Source organism: Muntiacus reevesi, chromosome 2 (assembly GCF_963930625.1).
Source record: "Muntiacus reevesi chromosome 2, mMunRee1.1, whole genome shotgun sequence".
NCBI lineage: Eukaryota > Metazoa > Chordata > Mammalia > Artiodactyla > Cervidae > Muntiacus > Muntiacus reevesi.
In genome coordinates, this window is record NC_089250.1 from 282,436,485 (window position 1) to 282,453,377 (window position 16,893).

Below are 16,893 nucleotides of genomic sequence, written 5' to 3' on the forward strand. Positions count from 1 at the left end.
GGGGGTCAGCTTCTGGAGGGCAGTAGTTTACTTACAACCCCAGGGCCCTTGTGAATATCAAGTGCCTGGAATGACTGAAGGAGGGAGAGAAGGGGACGACAGAGGATGAGATGGTTGGATGGCATCATCGATTCGGTGGAGCTGAGTTTGGGCAGACTCCGGGAGTCGGTGATGGACGGGGAAGCCTGGCGCGCTCCAGTCTCTGGGGTCGCAGAGAGTCGGACACGACTGAGGACAGGACTGAACTGCACACAGCTTTCAGAGTTGTTGTTACAGAAAGTGACCACGAGGTGGGAGCATTGCTTTTGCTTCAAACTTCACTCCTCTGTTTCTGTGCATTCCTTGTTTTATTTCCGAGTAGGGTTGATTCCCGATACTGTCACGCGTGGAGGAGCTTGGTTCAGTGATACACCGACGCCTGTCAATTCTTTCTTGGGTTCATTTTCCCCAGATAGAGGATTACATCGTCTCCAGGAGGCTGCCCTTTGCTATTCAACAGTTTTTCTTCCCGATTTTCTGTTTGATGTATATTGATGTCTGTTGCTTGCAAACTCTTCATTTATCCCACATCCCTAACTTTAATTTTTAATAATCACAAGTTGGTTTTCTAAGTTTGTGAGTCTGTTTCTACTGCGTAGTAGCCTACATTTGCGTTAATTTTAGGAAGATGGCTGTCAGTGATACCTTCTGACACTTGTCTTTCTCTCCTGGCCTTCCTTTCCTTAGTATGGTAGTCACTCTTTCCACCCACGCTGCTGTCACTGGCATTATTCGGCTCTGATTCAGGGCTGGGTAGTACTGCCGGGGACAGGTGCACCACTCTGTCTGCATTTCCCTGTCGATGGATATCCTGGTTGAATTTGTTGCAGGGGAAGGAAAAGAAAGGGCTTCCCTGGTGGCTTAGCTGGTAGAGAATCTGCCTGCCAGTGCAGGAGGCATGGATTCAATCCCTGATTGGGGAAGATCCCCTGGAGGAGGGCATGGCAACCCCCTCCAGTGTTCTTGCCTGGAGAATCCCATGGATTCTGGCGGGCTGCAGTCCATGGAATCACAAAGGGCTGGACACGACTGAAGTGACTGAGAATGCATGCAAAGCAAAAAAAAAAAGATGAGTGAGCATTTTATTTTTTCCCTTTTTTGAGAAGAAAGGAGATAAAGCAGTGAGCTGGTGTGAACATTCCTAGTTTTTGTTGGTTTTTTTTTTCTTTTTTTACTTTTAACTGCTCATAACTCTGAATGTCTGTAACTAAATTTGCTTTTCTGCCCCCTAACTCTGCAGGAGCTACAATAAACATTTTTTCCTTGGACTCTATGCTAAATACATCCTCTATCTGGTGTTTATGCTTACAACACCCTCCCCCTCGTACTTACATATTAGAAAGAAGGCCGCAGAGACATCGGACCACCAGAGTCCATTCCTGGGTTATTGACTTCAGTCTATGACTGTCTTTGAAAAAATGCACGAGGAATAAAGCGAGGTCCTATCGCCTTTGTTCTTCATCACTGTCTCCTGACCGTGAGTCCTTGCCTTATGTAAGCCCCTAGACTCCTCATGGACGGGGTGTGGGGCACAGTTCTTGAGGCATGACCCTCCTGTGTTCCCCTCTCTGCTGGCTTGAGAATAAAAGCCACCTTGGTATTTCCTTCAGACTCTGTCTCTGCAATTTTTATTTGGCTTCCCTGGGAAGAGAAAGCCAAGATTTTGGCCAGCAACCATTCTAGCTTGGCCATTGTCAGTCGAGCTGCCCTGAAGACAAGTGTTCATGGGCAGCTGTGAATTCTGATTTTTACTGGATTGGAGCACAAACGTGGGATTGAGGTTAGGGCCATGCGGTTTCTGGATGTTTCCCTGATTACGAACCTCCTTGCTGGTTTTGATAGTTCCTGCAGCCATTTACACCCCCACCAAGACTGTAGGAGAGTTCCCTTTTGCCTCCATTGTCTGCAGCCTGTATTCTTTGTAGATGTTTTAGACGGTGCCATGCTGACCTGTGGGAGGGGATTTTTCATGGGAGCTTTGATTTGCGTGGATTTAGTACACAATGGCGTGCTGCAGTCCACGGGATTGCAAGGAGTCGGACATGACTGAGCGACTGAACTACATAGTCAGCTGCAGGAATTTTCCTGGTACTTTTCAATACTGTACAGAGTGACTACAGTTTACCTCTTGAAACTGTGTTCTTGAAAGGTGGCCCCGTTTGAACTCATGTCTGATGATTTACTCCGGGACATGACTGGACAGGAGAGGTCATTTACAGTCCCACAGGCCTTGTGAATATGAAGAGCCCAACAGCACTAGGTTTAAAGTCGTTTTTCTGGAAGATGGCCCTAAAGAAACAACATTGCTTCCTGCCCCACTCTGGTCCACAGGCATTGAGTCTCATGGAAAACTCTGTTCATGGATTGTCAGCTAGAGTGGACTGTGCCAGAAGAAACACCCCAGGCTTGAACCTCTTCTCCTTCCCCCTTACCCAGGGTCCCCAGGATACCTACCAGGTTTTTGGAACACCACTTCAGAGGGTGCTGTCATCTGTAGGCGGGGTGACCCTAAGGATGGAGGCTGGAGGTAGGAACCCCAGCCTAGGGGACATAGACTGGCCAGGGGACCTTGCAAACCTGTTCCAGTCCAGAGGTTCCACCAATTCTTGGGTGATGTAGGCTTGGTTTCTCTGCAGGAGGTTCCACCTGCATCCGGAGATTAGGGGCTCGTGCAGAGGGCAGGAGGCACCCCAGGTCCATCGTGGGGCCACATTTCCTGCCACATGCTCCCAACTCCTCTGCATTGATCCCCTCCAGTCTTGGGTTCCCTCCAGCTTGAGTCCCTCCAGCTCAGGTTCCAGGGATGTGACACCATCTGGTTACCGTGGCCTGAGGGCAAGTGTCAGCCTTCCTGATTCCTGTTTTGTACTTTATTCCCCAATTTGAATTGCAGTATGTAGTTGAATGACAAGGTTGTGGGTATTTTCTTTCTTTGTTTTTTTTTTTTTTTTTTTGGATCGACAGAAACTTGTTTCACTTGTGCATAGATATATATATCTTCTCTTCCAGGTTCTTCTCTGGTATAGGATGTTGCAGAGTGTTGAATAGGATTCCTGTGTTACTCAGTGGGTCCTGGTGGACACTTAAAAAAAAAATAATATTAGCCTTCCTATGTTAGACTGAATCAGTTCATTACTCCCTGTCCCACATCCGGTCCCATCACTTCATGGCAAAGAGATGGGGAAACAGTGGATACAGTGGCTGACTTTATTTTTCTGGGCTCCAAAATTACTGCAGATGGTGATTACAGCCATGAAATTGAAAGACGCTTCCTCCTTGGAAGGAAAGTTATGACCAACCTAGACAGCATATTAAAAAGCAGAGATATTACGTTGTCAACAAAGGTCCATCTAGTCAAGGCTGTGGTTTTTCCAGTGGTCATGTATGGATGTGAGAGTTGGACTATAAAGAAAGCTGAGCACCGAAGAATGGATGCTTTTGAACTGTGGTGTTGGAGAAAATTCTTGAGAGTCCCTTGGACTTCAAGGAGACCCATCCAGTCCATCCTAAAGGTGATCAGTCCTGAGTGTTCATTGGAAGGACTGGTGCTGAAGCTGTAACTCCAATACTTTGGCCACCTCATGCAAAGAGATAACTCATTTGATAAAACCGTGATGCTGGGAAAGATTGAGGGCAGGAGGAGAAGGGGACAACAGAGGATGACCTGGTTGGATGGCATCACTGACACAATGGACCTGAGTTTGCGTAAACTCTGGGAGTTGGTGATGGACAGGGAGGCCTGGCATGCTGCGGTTCATGGGGTCACAAAGAGTCAGACACGACTGAGCGACTGAACTGAACTGAACTGTCCCAGATTTTTGTTTTTTTCTGGGGACCATTGATTCTTTTCTGAGCCTGTGAGACTGTTTCTCTTTGGTAAAGAAGTTCATCTGTATCCATTTTTAGATCCCAGCTACAAGTAATATGCTATGTTAATATCCCTCCCTGTCCCCCTCTCCTCACTTGCTATGATCATGTCTAGTTTCTTCCCTGAGGCCTCCCAGGGCATTCTTTCCTGCTTGTTATGGCTGAGTGATGGTTCATACTGTCTATGTACCCCATCTTCTTTATTCCTTGTGGACGTCTTTGTTTGCAAATGTTTTTTTCCCCATTCTGAAGACTGTCTTTCTCTTTCATTTAGGGTTCCTTTTCTGTACAAACACTTTTAAGGTTAATTCAGCCCAGTTTTCTTTCCTTTTTAAAAAATATAAACTTATTTATTTTAATTGGAGGCTAATTACTGTACAATATTGTATTGGTTTTGCCATACATTGACATGAATCCGCCCTGGGTGTAAATGTGTTCCCCATCCTGAAACCCCCTCCCACCTCACTCCCCATCCCATCCCTCAGGGCCATCCCAGTGCACTGGCTTTGAGTGCCCTGTCTCATGCATCGAACCTGGACTGGCGATCCATTTCACATATGATAATAGACATGTTTAAATGCCATTCTCCCAAATCATCCCACCCTCACCTCTCCCACAGAGCCCAAATGACTGTTCTATACATCTCTGTTTCTTCTGCTGTCCCGCATACAGGGTTATCATTACCATCTTTCTAAATTCCATGTATATGCGTTAGTATATTGTATTGGTGTTTTTCTTTCTGGCTTACTTCACTCTGTATAATAGGCTCTAGTTTCATCCACCTCATTAGAACTGATTCAAATGTATCCTTTTTAATGGCTGAGTAATGTTGTATATATGTACCACAGCTTTCTTATCCATTCGTCTGCCAATGGACATCTAGGTTGCTTCCATGTCCTGGCTATTATAAACAGTGAACATTGAGGTACATGTGTCTCTTTCAGTTCTGGTTTCCTCGGTGTGTATACCCAAGAGTGGGATTGCTGGGTCATATGGCAATTCTCTTTCCAGTTTTTTAAGGATACTCCACACTGTTCTCCATGGTGGCTGTACTAGTTTGCATTCCCACCAACAGTGTTAGAGGGTTCCCTTTTCTCCACACCCTCTCCAGCATTTATTGCCTGTGCGCTTTTGGATAGTAGCCATCCTGACTGCCATGTAATGGTAACTCATTGTGGTTTTGATTTGCATTTCCCTGATAATGAGTGATGTTGAGCATCTTTTCATGTGTTTGTTAGTCATCTGTTTGTCTTCTTTGGAGAAATGTATGTTTAGCTCTTTGACCCATTTTTTGATTGGGTCATTTATTTTTCTGGAATTGAGCTACAGGTGTTGTTTGCATATTTTTGAGATTAATTCTTTGTTGCTTCAATTGCTATTTTTTTCTCCCATTCTGAAGGCTGTCCTTTCACCTTGCCTATAGTTTCCTTTGTTGTGCAAAAGCTTTTAAGTTTAATTAGGTCCCATTTGTTTGTTTTTGTTTTTATTTCCCGTATTTTGGGAGGTGGGTCATGGAAGATCCTGCTGTGATTTATGTCGGAAAGTGTTTTGCCTATGTTTTCCTTTAGGAGTTTTATATTTTCTGGTCTTATGTTTAAATCTTTAATCCATTTTGAGTTTATTTTTGTGTATGGTGTTAGAAAGTGTTCTAGTTTCATTCTTTTACAAGTAGTCGACCAATTTTCCCAGCACCATTTGTTAAAGAGATTGTCTTTTCTCCATTGTATATTCTTGCCTCTTTTGTCAAAGATAAGGTGTCCATAGGTGCGTGGATTTATCTCTGGACTTTCTATTCTGTTCCATTGATCTATATGTCTGTCTTTGTGCCAGTACCATAGTGTCTTGATGACTGGGCTTTGCAGTATACCCTGAAGTCAGGCAGGTTGATTCCTCCAGTTCCATTCTTCTTTCTCAAGATTGCTTTGGCTATTCGAGTTTTTTTTGTATTTCTATACAAATTGTGAAATTATTTGCTCTTGTTCTTTGAAAAATACCCTTGGTATTTTGATACCATTGGTAGCTTGGTAGGGATTGCATTGAATCTACAGATTGCTTTGGGTAGTATACTCATTTTCACTCTATTGATCCTTCCTATCCATAAACATGGTATATTTCTCCATCTATTTGTGTCCTCTTTGATTTCCTTCACCAGTATTTTATAGTTTTCTATATATAGGTCTTTTGTTTCTTTAGGTAGATCTATTCCTAAGTATTTTATTCTTTTCATTGCAAAGGTGAATGGAGTTATTTCCTTAATTTCTCTTTCTGTTTTCTCATTGTTAGTGTATAGGAATGCAAGGGATTTCTGTGTGTTGATTTCATATCATGCAACTTTACTATATTCATTGTTTAGCTCTAGTAATTTCTGGTGGAGTCTTTAGGGCTTTCTATGTAGAATATCACATCATCTGCAAACAGTGAGAGTTTCACTTCTTTCCAATCTGGATTCCTTTTATTTCTTTTTCTGCTCTGACTGCTGTGGCCAAAACCTCCAAAACTATGTTGAATAGTAGTGGTGAGAATGGGCACCCTTGTCTTGTTCCTGACTTTGGGGGATTTTCTTTCAATTTTTCACCATTGAGGATAATGGTTGCTGTGGGTCTGTTGTATATAGCTTTTAGTATGTTGAGGGATGTTCCTTCTATTCCTGCTTTCTGGAGGGTTTTTTTTTTTTTTTTTTTTTTTTTTATCATATATAGATGCTGCATTTTGTCAAAGGCTTTCTCTGCATCTATTGAGATGATCATATGGTTTTTATTTTTCAATTTGTTAATGTGGTGTATTATGTTGATTGATTTGTTGATACTGAAGAATCCTTTCATCCCTGAGATAAAGCCCATTTGGTCATGATGTATGATTTTTTAATATGTTGTTGGATTTTGTCTGCTAGAATTTTGTTAAGGATTTTTGCATCTATGTTCATCAGTGATATTGGCCTGTAGTTTTCTTTTTTGTGGTATCTTTGTCTTGTTCTGGTATTAGGGTGATGGTGGCCTCGTAGAATGAGTTTGGAAGTTTACCGTCTTCTGCAATTTTCTGGAAGAGTTTGAGTAAAATAGGTGTTCAGTCAGTTCAGTTCAGTTGCTCAGTCGTGTCTGACTCTTTGCAACCCCATGAACCGCAGCACGCGAGGCCTCCTTGCCCATCACAAACTTCCGGAGTTTACTCAAACTCATGCCCATCGAGTCAGTGATGCCATCCAGCCATCTCATCCTCTGTCATCCCCTTCTCCTCCTGCCCCCAGTCCCTCCCAGCATAAGGGTCTTTTCCAACGAGTCAACTCCTTGCATGAGGTGGCCAAAGTATTGGAGTTTCGGCTTCAGCATCAATCCTTCCAATGAACACTCAGGACTCATCTCCTTCAGGATGGACTGGTTGGATCTCCTTGAAGTCCAAGGGACTCTCAAGAGTCTTCTCCAACACCACAGTTCAAAAGCATCAATTTTTCGGCACTCAGCTTTCTTCACAGTCCAACTCTCACATCCATACATGACCACTGAAAAAACCATAGTCTTTACCAGACGGACCTTTGTTGACAAAGTAATGTCTCTGCTTTTTAATATGCTATCTAGGTTGGTCATAACTTTCCTTCCATGGAGGATACGTCTTTTAATTTCATGGCAGCAATCACCATCTGCAGTGATTTTGGAGCCCCCAAAAATAAATTCTGACACGGTTTTCACTGTCTCCCCATCTATTTCCCATGAGGTGATGGCACCAGATGCCATGATCTTACTTTTCAGAATGTTAAGCTTTAAGTCAACTTTTTCACTCTCCTCTTTCACTTTCATCAAGAGGCTTTTTAGCTCATCTTCACTTTCTGCCATAAGGGTGGTGTCGTCTGCATATCTGAGGTTACTGATTTTTCTCCCGGCAATCTTGATTCCAGCTTGTGCTTCTTCCAGCCCAGCGTTTCTCCTGATGTACTCTGTATATAAGTTAAATAAGCAGGGTGACCATATACAGTCTTGACGAACTCCTTTTCCTACTTGGAACCAGTCTGTTGATCCATGTCCAATTCTAACTGTTGTTAGCTCTTCTCTAAATTTTTGGTAGAATTCAGCTCTGAAGCCATCTGGCCCTGGGCTTTTGTTTGCTGGAAGATTTCTGATTACAGTTCCGATTTCCGTGATTGTGATGGGCTGGTTAAGATCTTCTATTTCTCCCTGGTTCAGTTTTGGAAAGTTATACTTTTCTAAGAATTTGTCCATTTCTTCCAAGTTGTCCATTTTATTGGCATATAGCTGCTGGTAGTAGTCTTTTATGATACTTTATATTTCAGTGTTGTCTGTTGTGATCTCTCCGTTTTCATTTCTAATTTTGTTGATTTGGTTTTTCTCCCTTTGTTTCTTGATGAGTCTGGCTAACGGTTTGTCATTTTTATTTATCTTTTCAAAATACCAGCTTTTAGCTTTGTTGATTTTTGCTATGGTCTCTTTGTTTCTTTTGCATTTATTTCTGCCCTAATTTTTAAGAGTTCTTTCCTGCTACTAACACTGGGGTTCTTCATTTCTTCCTTCTCTAGTTGCTTTAGGTGTAGATTTACGTTATTTATTTGACTTTTTTCTTGTTTCTTGAGGTAAGCCTGTATTGCTGTGAACCTTCCCCTTAGCACTGCTTTTACAGTGTCCCATAGGTTTTGGGCTGTTGTGTTTTCATTTCCATTCGTTTCTATGCATATTTTGATTTCCTTTTTGATTTCTTCTATGATTTGCTGGTTATTCAGAAGCGTATTATTTAGCCTCCATATATTTGAGTTATTAATAGTTTTTTTCCCTGTAATTGAGAACTAATCTTACTGCATTGTGGTCAGAAAAGATGACTGGAATGATTTCAATTTTTTTGAATTTACCTAGGCTAGATTTATGGCCCAGGATGTGATCTATTCTGGAGAAGGTTCTATGTGCACTTGAGAAAAAGGTGAAATTGATTGTTTTGGGGTGAAATGTCCTATACATATCAATTATGTCTAGCTGGTCCATTGTGTCATTTCAAGTTTGTGTTTCCTTGTTAATTTTATGTTTAGTTGATCTATCCATAGGTGTGAGTGGAGTATTAAAGTCTCCCACTATTATTGTGTTATTGTTAATTTCCCCTTTCATACTCGTTAGCATTTGCCTTATATATTGTAGTGCTACTATGTTGGGTGCATATATATATATTTATAATTGTTATATCTTCTTGTTGGATTGATCCCTTGATCATTATGTAGTGTCCTTCTTTGTGGCTTTTCACAGCCTTTATTTGAAAGTCTAATCTGTCTGATATGAGTATTGCGACTCCTGCTTTCTTTTGGTCTATGTTTGCGTGAAATATTTTTTTCCAGCCCTTCACTTTCAGTCTGTATGTGTCCCTTGTTTTGAGGTGGGTCTCCTGTAGACAGCATATATAGGGGTCTTGCGTTTGTTTCCATTCAGCCAGTCTTTGTCTTTTGGTTGGGGCATTCAACCCATTTACATTTAAGGTAATTATTGATCAGAATAGTCCCGTTGCCATTTGCTTTGTTGTTTTGGGTTCACATTCATACAAGCTTTCTGTATTTCCTGTCTAGAGAAGATCCTTTCACATTTGTTGGAGAGCTGGTTTGGTGGTGCTGAATTCTCTCAGCTTTTGCTTGTCTGTAAAGCTTTTGAATTCTCCTTCATGTCTCAATGAGATCCTTGCTGGGTACAGTAATCTGGGTTGTAGATTATTCTCTTTCATTACTTTAAGTATGTCCTGCCATTCCCTTCTGGCCTGAAGAGTATCTATTGAAAGGTCAGCGGTTATCCTTATGGGAATCCCCTTGTGTGTTATTTCTTGTTTCTCCCTTGCTGCTTTCAATATTTGTTCCTCGTGTTTGATCTTTGTTAATTTGATTAATATGTGTCTTGGGGTGTTTTGCGTTGGGTTTATCCTGTTTGGGACTCTCTGGGTTTCTTGGACTTGTGTGACTAGTTCCTTCCCCATTTTGGGGAAATTTTCAGCTATTATCTCCTCGAGTATTTTCTCATGGCCTTTCTTTCTGTCATCTTCTTCTGGGACTCCTATGATTAGAACGTTGAGGCGTTTCACATTGTCCTAGAGGTCTCTGAGGTTGTCCTCATTTCTTTTGATTCTTCTTTCTTTGTTCCTCTCTGCTTCATTTATTTCCACCATTTTATCTTCTACCTCACTTATCCTATCTTCTGCCTCCGTTATTCTACTGTTGGTCCCCTCCACAGTTTTTTTGATCTCATTTAGTACATTATTCATTTTTAATTGACTCTTTTTTATTTCTTCTAGGTCTTTATTAAACATTTCTCGCATCTTCTCAATCCTTGTCTCCAGGCTATTTATCTGTAACTCCATTTTGTTTTCAAGATTTTGGATCATTTTTATTATAATTTTTCTAAATTCTTTTTCAGGTAGATTCCCTATCTCCTCCTCTTTTGTTTGGCTTGGTGGGGATTTTTCATGTTCATTTACCTGCTGGGTATTTCTCTGCATTTTCAGCTTATTTAGATTGCTGTGTTTGGGGTGGCCTTTCTCTATTCTGGTAGTCTGTGGTTCCTTTTTATTGTGGAGGTTTCTCCCAGTGGGTGGGGTTGGATGATTGGCTTGTCGAGGTTTCCTGGTTAGGGAAGCTTGCGTCGATGTTCTGGTGGGGGGAGCTGGATTTCTTCTCTCTGGAGTGCAATGGAGCACCCAGTAGTGAGTTTTGAGATGGGTCTATGGATTTGGTGTGGCTCTGGGCAGCCTGTATTTTGATGCTCAGGGCTATGTTCCTGTGTTGCTGGAGAATTTGCATGGTGTGTCTTGCTCTGGAACTTACTGGCTCTTGGGTGGTGGTTGGTTTCAGTGTAGGTATGGAGGCTTTTGGATGATTTCTTATTAATTAATGTTTCCTAGAGTCAGGAGTTTTCTGGTGTTCTCAGGTTTTGGACTTAAGCCTCCTGCCTCTGGATTTCAGTCTTATTCTTCCATTAGCCTTAAGATTTCTCCATCCATACAACACTGATAATAAAACTTCTAGGTTAATGGTGAAAAGATTCTCCACAGTGAGAGACATGCGGAGAGACATACATGACGAAGAGGAGAGGGAGGGAGCAGATAGAGGTGAGCAGGAGGAGAAAAGGGGGGATTCAAGAGGAGAGAGACAGATCTACACAGTACTCTGTTCCCTAAGTGTTCTCCATAGCCCAGAACACCCACAGAGATTCACAGAATTGAATTGAAGAGAGAAGGGGAGGGAGGAAATAGAGGTGATCTGGGGGAGAAAAAGGAGAGTCAAAATGGTGAGAGAGTGATCAAACCAGTAATCACACTCCTGAGTAAAAATGGGTACTGAAGGTTGGATTCTTAAATGTCCAATATTGATATCAAATACTGAAAATCAAAGATTAAAATTCTAGAGTAGAGGTTAGACCCTGAAAAATACAATATTAAAAAAAAAAACTCAACAACTTAAGAAATATATATGAAGTTTGTTTTAAAAATAGGGTCTTGTTTTTTTTTTTGCCAGGTTATAGTGGGTTATAAAAATGAAAATTAAGGAGTAACGACTAAAAAAAAGAAAATTTTTTAATTAAAAAAATAGTAATAGTAAAAGTATATCTAGGAATTTCTCAGGAGCCGTTGCAGGCAGTGTGGGTTCGGGTCAGTTTAAGATAGCTCCTTGTTCCAGCTTACACTTCTCGATATCTATAGGCCCCTTCCACTGCAGCCAGTGTTAACTACAGGGATTTTGATCTGTTGCACCTGTCACTTCTAAAGTGGTTCTGTTTGTTTATTTGGCTTCTGTTTGCAGGTCTCTTCAGTGTCTAATTTCTGCCCTGAAACAAGTGGGAGGAGGTGGTCTCTTGTTTAGGTTCGCTTGTTCAGTCGTGCTGTGTGGAGGGAGGGGCGCTGCAGACAAATGTCACTGGCGTGTGTGGGGAGCACTCGCAGCCTTCCGGCCACACTGGGTTTGCCCCCTCTCACGGCGTGAATGCTTTCCCGTCTACACTGCTCAGGCTCCTGGTTGCTCTCCAGGGAGCGGGCCCTGAGTTGCATGCACTTCCCAGGCCCAAGCCGCTCAGGTTCAGGTTCTCGGGTACTCCACGAAGGTGCAGACTCGGTTGGGCCTGCGTTTCATGCCTTCCCGTCTGAGCAGCTCAGGGAACCAGGAGCTTGAGGAGCGCACTCTCCCCAGGTGCAGCGCGCCTTCTCCACTCCGCGGTCCCAGCCTCAGTTTCCGGGGGCGCCCTTGGGTACGCCTTGTGTCTCTGCTGGGGAGCTGATCTCTGGCTGCGACCCTCTTGGCGGATGTCAACCATTCAGAGACTCAGGAAGTCTTTGGTTAGAAACTGGAAGCCGGTTTGCAGTTTGGTAGGGGATGCCATCTCTGGGACCGAGTTTGCCCCTTTCCGGCTCTGCCTGGAGCCCCTCTCCCCCCTGCCTCCAGCGGGGGATGGGCCGGTCCACAGCCCAGCTAGCTCTTCTCTGGTATTGCTCAGTCCTTTGTTCTGTGAATGGGCTGGCTGTGCCTTAGGTTGGGGCTTTTCGCAGGTTAATTCTCTCTCTCTCTCTTGCCATCCCACAGTTTAAGATGCTATCTCACGTTAGCTCCCTTAGATGGCCCTCAGGGCATTCAGGTCCGGTCCTTACCCCAAGCAATGCTGCCCGCTTCTCTCTGTTCAGCCCCCCTTGCTGGTGGCGAATGCGAGCGTCTGGGATACTTTTCTGCTGGGAGTTGCTTTTAGGCATATAATCTGTGGGTTTTGTTTATTTTTCCTCCTGGTTAGGATGCCCTCCGAGATTTGAAAAGTTCTCCCAGACCCGCCGGTGAGAGGGTTTCCTGTTGTTTGGAGACTTCCTCTATTAAGCCTCCCTTCCCTGGACGGATCTCCATCCCTAACTCTTTTGTCTGTCTTTTTATCTTCTCTCCTACTTCCTTTTAAAGACAGCGGGCTGCTTTTCTGGGTGCCTAATGTCCTCTGCTTGCAATCAGAAGTTGTTTTGTGTAGTTTGCTCTGCGTTTAAATGTTCTTTTGATGAATTTGTGGGGGAGAAAGTGGTCTCCACGTCCTATCCCTCTGCCATCTTAGCTCCCTCCCAAGTGCTCAGCCTTCTTTATGGTCCAGCTCTCACATCCGTACATGCCTACTGGACAAACCACAGCTTTGACCATATGGACCTGGCTTGTTTACACACTAGGGGCCTGCCGACCACAGCCATGGTGCCCTGACCAAGGGAACGTGTGACCCCGGTTAGGGAGGTCTGGGGCCTGAGCCTCACCCCATCTGCGTGGGCCAGAATCCTGTGCAGAGGGAGACCATACACTCGAAGTTTAGAAAAAGGGAAGAGCACATGTGAGCGTCACTTGACTTGTGTTTAGGAATCAATGCTTTACAGTATCGTTTTATACAGATCTCTGCCTATTTCCTCTTCACCCCTGAGCGCTTCCCCATCCCTGGGTCTCCTGGAGACTCCTCAGGTGAGCTACCTCGTAATTATTCCAATTCACCAGCAAGAGCATGGGGTGAAGGGAGCAGGTTTATCTGGGCAATTGATTGCAGAGCACATGGACCAGCAAAAAGCCACTGAGCAGCAAGTGAGGTTGCAACTGTGTTCTCCTTCCAGTAGACGTCATACTAACTCAGCAGAGACCAGACCTGCCCCGCCTCTTCCAGCCCAGCATCTGGTGTGTTTTCACAGAATCTCAGTGAGATAATAGAAGACCCAGACTGCTAGAACCAAGGTAGTGTGTTCAACATTATTATGATGGGTGTAAGAACAGTTAATATCACACAGAACAGAAGGGAACGTGGGAGAGCAGGAGGGGGAAGCTGGGTCCCCAGTGAGACCCTCTCAGCAGAGCTGGGCCTGGGTCAGGCTTGGAGGGTGTGACCGAGGGTTTGCTGCACAGGACGGCACATTTAGAGGGCCTCCTGCAGTGCAGGATTCAGGGCTACATAGCAGCAAAGTGCAGAGCATGGTGGCTGAGCTGACGGCTGTGGATCCTGCAGGCTGAACGCTGGGCCCTGAACGTTGGAAGGTTGTCTGGAGTCAGAGGACGTGCTTGCTATCTCTGCTGAGATGATCTCAGCGGGGACCCAGGTTCCCCCTCCTTCTCTCTAGCAGCCATTGGAGTGCAGCCACTCCCCACAGGAGCCCTGAGGAAACTTGGGAAGGAAAAGACAGGATACTGGCCGCAGATGGCGAGGTGTGTATCAAAAGGAATAATTTCAATGAGCGGACTCTTGCACCTTCCCGTACATTAAAAATGCCAAATTCCTCACCTTTAGATGCTGCCTGCATTTTTGAAGTCCTAAAAGATTCTCACTGAGTAAAACTTAACTCTCAACACCTAGATTATAAATATTTTTATGTCTATACATATGAAGTAGACACTTTCCAAAGAGCAACAAAAGACGACAAATCTCAACATTCAGCACACTGGCACCAATGGTGGACAATCCCGAAAGATGCAACTGATGGAGCGATTAAAACAATCATCACCCCTTTTCCCATAAGACTGTGGAAGGGACACTGAGTCTGGGGAATTATACAGGGAAGAACAAAATCTGACTCCATGTTCAAAAAATATATATTTTTTCAAATTATATCTTTTATTTTAACCTTTGCTTCCTGTTGGTCTGCTTGCTAAGAGGATACTGTCCCTACATAATGGCCTGCCTCAGGAAACCCCGCCCCTCTGCCTCTGTCCAGGACCTGTCCACCTGTGGATGGCTACAGCAGGGAGAAAGTAATACATCTCCTCCCGAGGCTGGCCATTCCAGGAGAAGTTTGCCAGATTAATGGCCTTTTTACTATATTTCCTCACCTCCCAGCTCTGTGTTCTATAAAAGACACTGGCATCCAGACCCTAACAAGATGGTTTCTTCGAGATATTAGTCTGCTATCTTCTCAGTCTGCTGGCTTTCCAATTAAAGTCATATTCCTTGCCTCAGCACCTCGCCTCTGATTTATCGGCCTGTTGTGAGGCATGCAGAGCGAGCTTGGACTTGTTAACAATCCCACATGCCTTGCAGTCAAGATATCAAAACATAAAATGGAAGCAATATTGTAACAGATTCAATAAAGTCTCTGAAAATGGACCATATAAAAAGATCTGAAACCAAAAACCAAAAGGAGCTCAGTGGTTGTCTGAAATGTTTAGAAAGGAGTTCGTGCCCCTCTTGCCCATACCCCCTGAAGCCACACTGGACATTTAGGACCTGTCCATTCAGGACACCCTCTCCAGACCCCAGCTGGAGGTGCTCTGCCCCCAATGCCCACCTGGGTCTCAGGAGCTGGCAGGGACCGACCCTGGGGGGTCTCCTCTCTGGTCCAGGGGAGCGTCACACCAGCCACCCTGTCTCCCTGCCCATAATAAATAAGGAGGGTTGTCAGCACCTGGGCGAGTGATGCTGTGGGCACCCGGACTGCCTCGTCCTTGTGAGATTTCGTGTGAAGACAACACAGAAGGCGAACCAGCCAAGAGGGATCCAGGCAGCAGTGAACCCCTCTTCACAGGGACTCTGTGAGACCAAGACTCACTGCGCACCCTGCTCCCACTTTTGGGAACTGGCCTCTGTCATTCTCTGGGCAGGAGGTGGGAAGGACAACTCGGTCTCTCTTCCACCTCCTGAGACCCAGGTCGCCACCTGGGGTCCAGAGAGGGTGTCCCGAATGCACAGGGCCTAACCGTTCAGTGAGGCCGGCACTCGTCCACAGTGCACTGACCTGCTGCCGGGTCTCGGGTTCCCTGGCATCCAGCTCCCCCGTCGCCAACCCCAGCTTGGTGTCTTGGGAGCCCCTCACTGGCGGGCACCCCGGAGGTGAAAGCTGCATGCCCAGCGAGAAGGAGGAGAAGCCGGTGGGGCAGGGGTCCAGCATGGAGTGTCCAAGGCCCCTCTGCTCCCCCAGGAACACCCAGCCTTTCTCCTCTTCAGTATGTCTCTTTGTGGCTGGTGTTGCCGAACACCTTCCTCTGGACGAGAAGGCTCCATGACCGTGGAAGGGGTGGAGGTGAGGAGGCGCTGTAGCCCTAAACCCAGGGAGCTTCAGAACTAACTTCCCTGAGACCTGAACATACTGCCTGTTACATCTGTACCAACCGAGGCCAGATCCAGGCAGACTCTCTGTAGAAAAACTTTCCATGTCCAATGAGAGAACCAAACTAGGCCAAGATCTGTGAGATTCTCTGTGGAAACACTTTTCTGTCCAACAAGAGAGGACTTGTTAACCCACAGCCGAACCCCGAGACGTGGGACGTGCTGTAACTGTGGAGACTGCAGGGAATGCGTTTGAGAGGCTTCTTCCCAGGCGGCTCTCCGAGGCCCCTGGAGTTACTGGCCCCAGAGGCGGAGCACTCGCGCTTCTCTCCTCACTGCAGGCCAGACGGTGCCCCCAACCACACAGCCCTGCTCCCCTGCCTCCATGAGTTCAACAGAAACCCCCCGGTCACGAGGCCAAAGTGCAGTCTTCTTGGTGAGCAGAGCAGAGGTCAGTGGGAAGTAGGGTGGAGGCTGAAAGCTTCTTTGTAGAGGAAAAATAGGGACGTGTGTTCCCGTGTGTGGTTTGGCCGGATGCTGCAGTAGTTGGTGTTCTCCACACATTTATGGGTGGGTTTTACTTTCTGTATTTTCTAAATTTCTTCTTTTTTAGACAGTTGCATATTATGAGAAAATTTTGCAATCAACCACGAGCACTTGCAAAATAAGATCTTTTGGTTTTTTCTTTTCCTAAAATGTTGCAGTTTTCTATGATGACAGATGAACAGCCTCCTACTTTTAAGTATTCATTTAATTGGCTGCGCTTGGTCTTAGCTGTGGCATGCAGGGCCTTCAGTTGCCGCATGTGGGAAATAGTGCCCTGATCAGGGATTGAACGTGGCCCCCTCTGTTGGGAACTCAGAGTCCTAGCCTGTGGATCAGCAGAGAATGCTGCGATCTCCCGCTTAAAAAAAGATTATATATTTATTTTTGGCTGTTCTGGGTCTCTGCTGCTGTGCGGGCTTTCCTCTGGTTGTAGGGCGTGGGG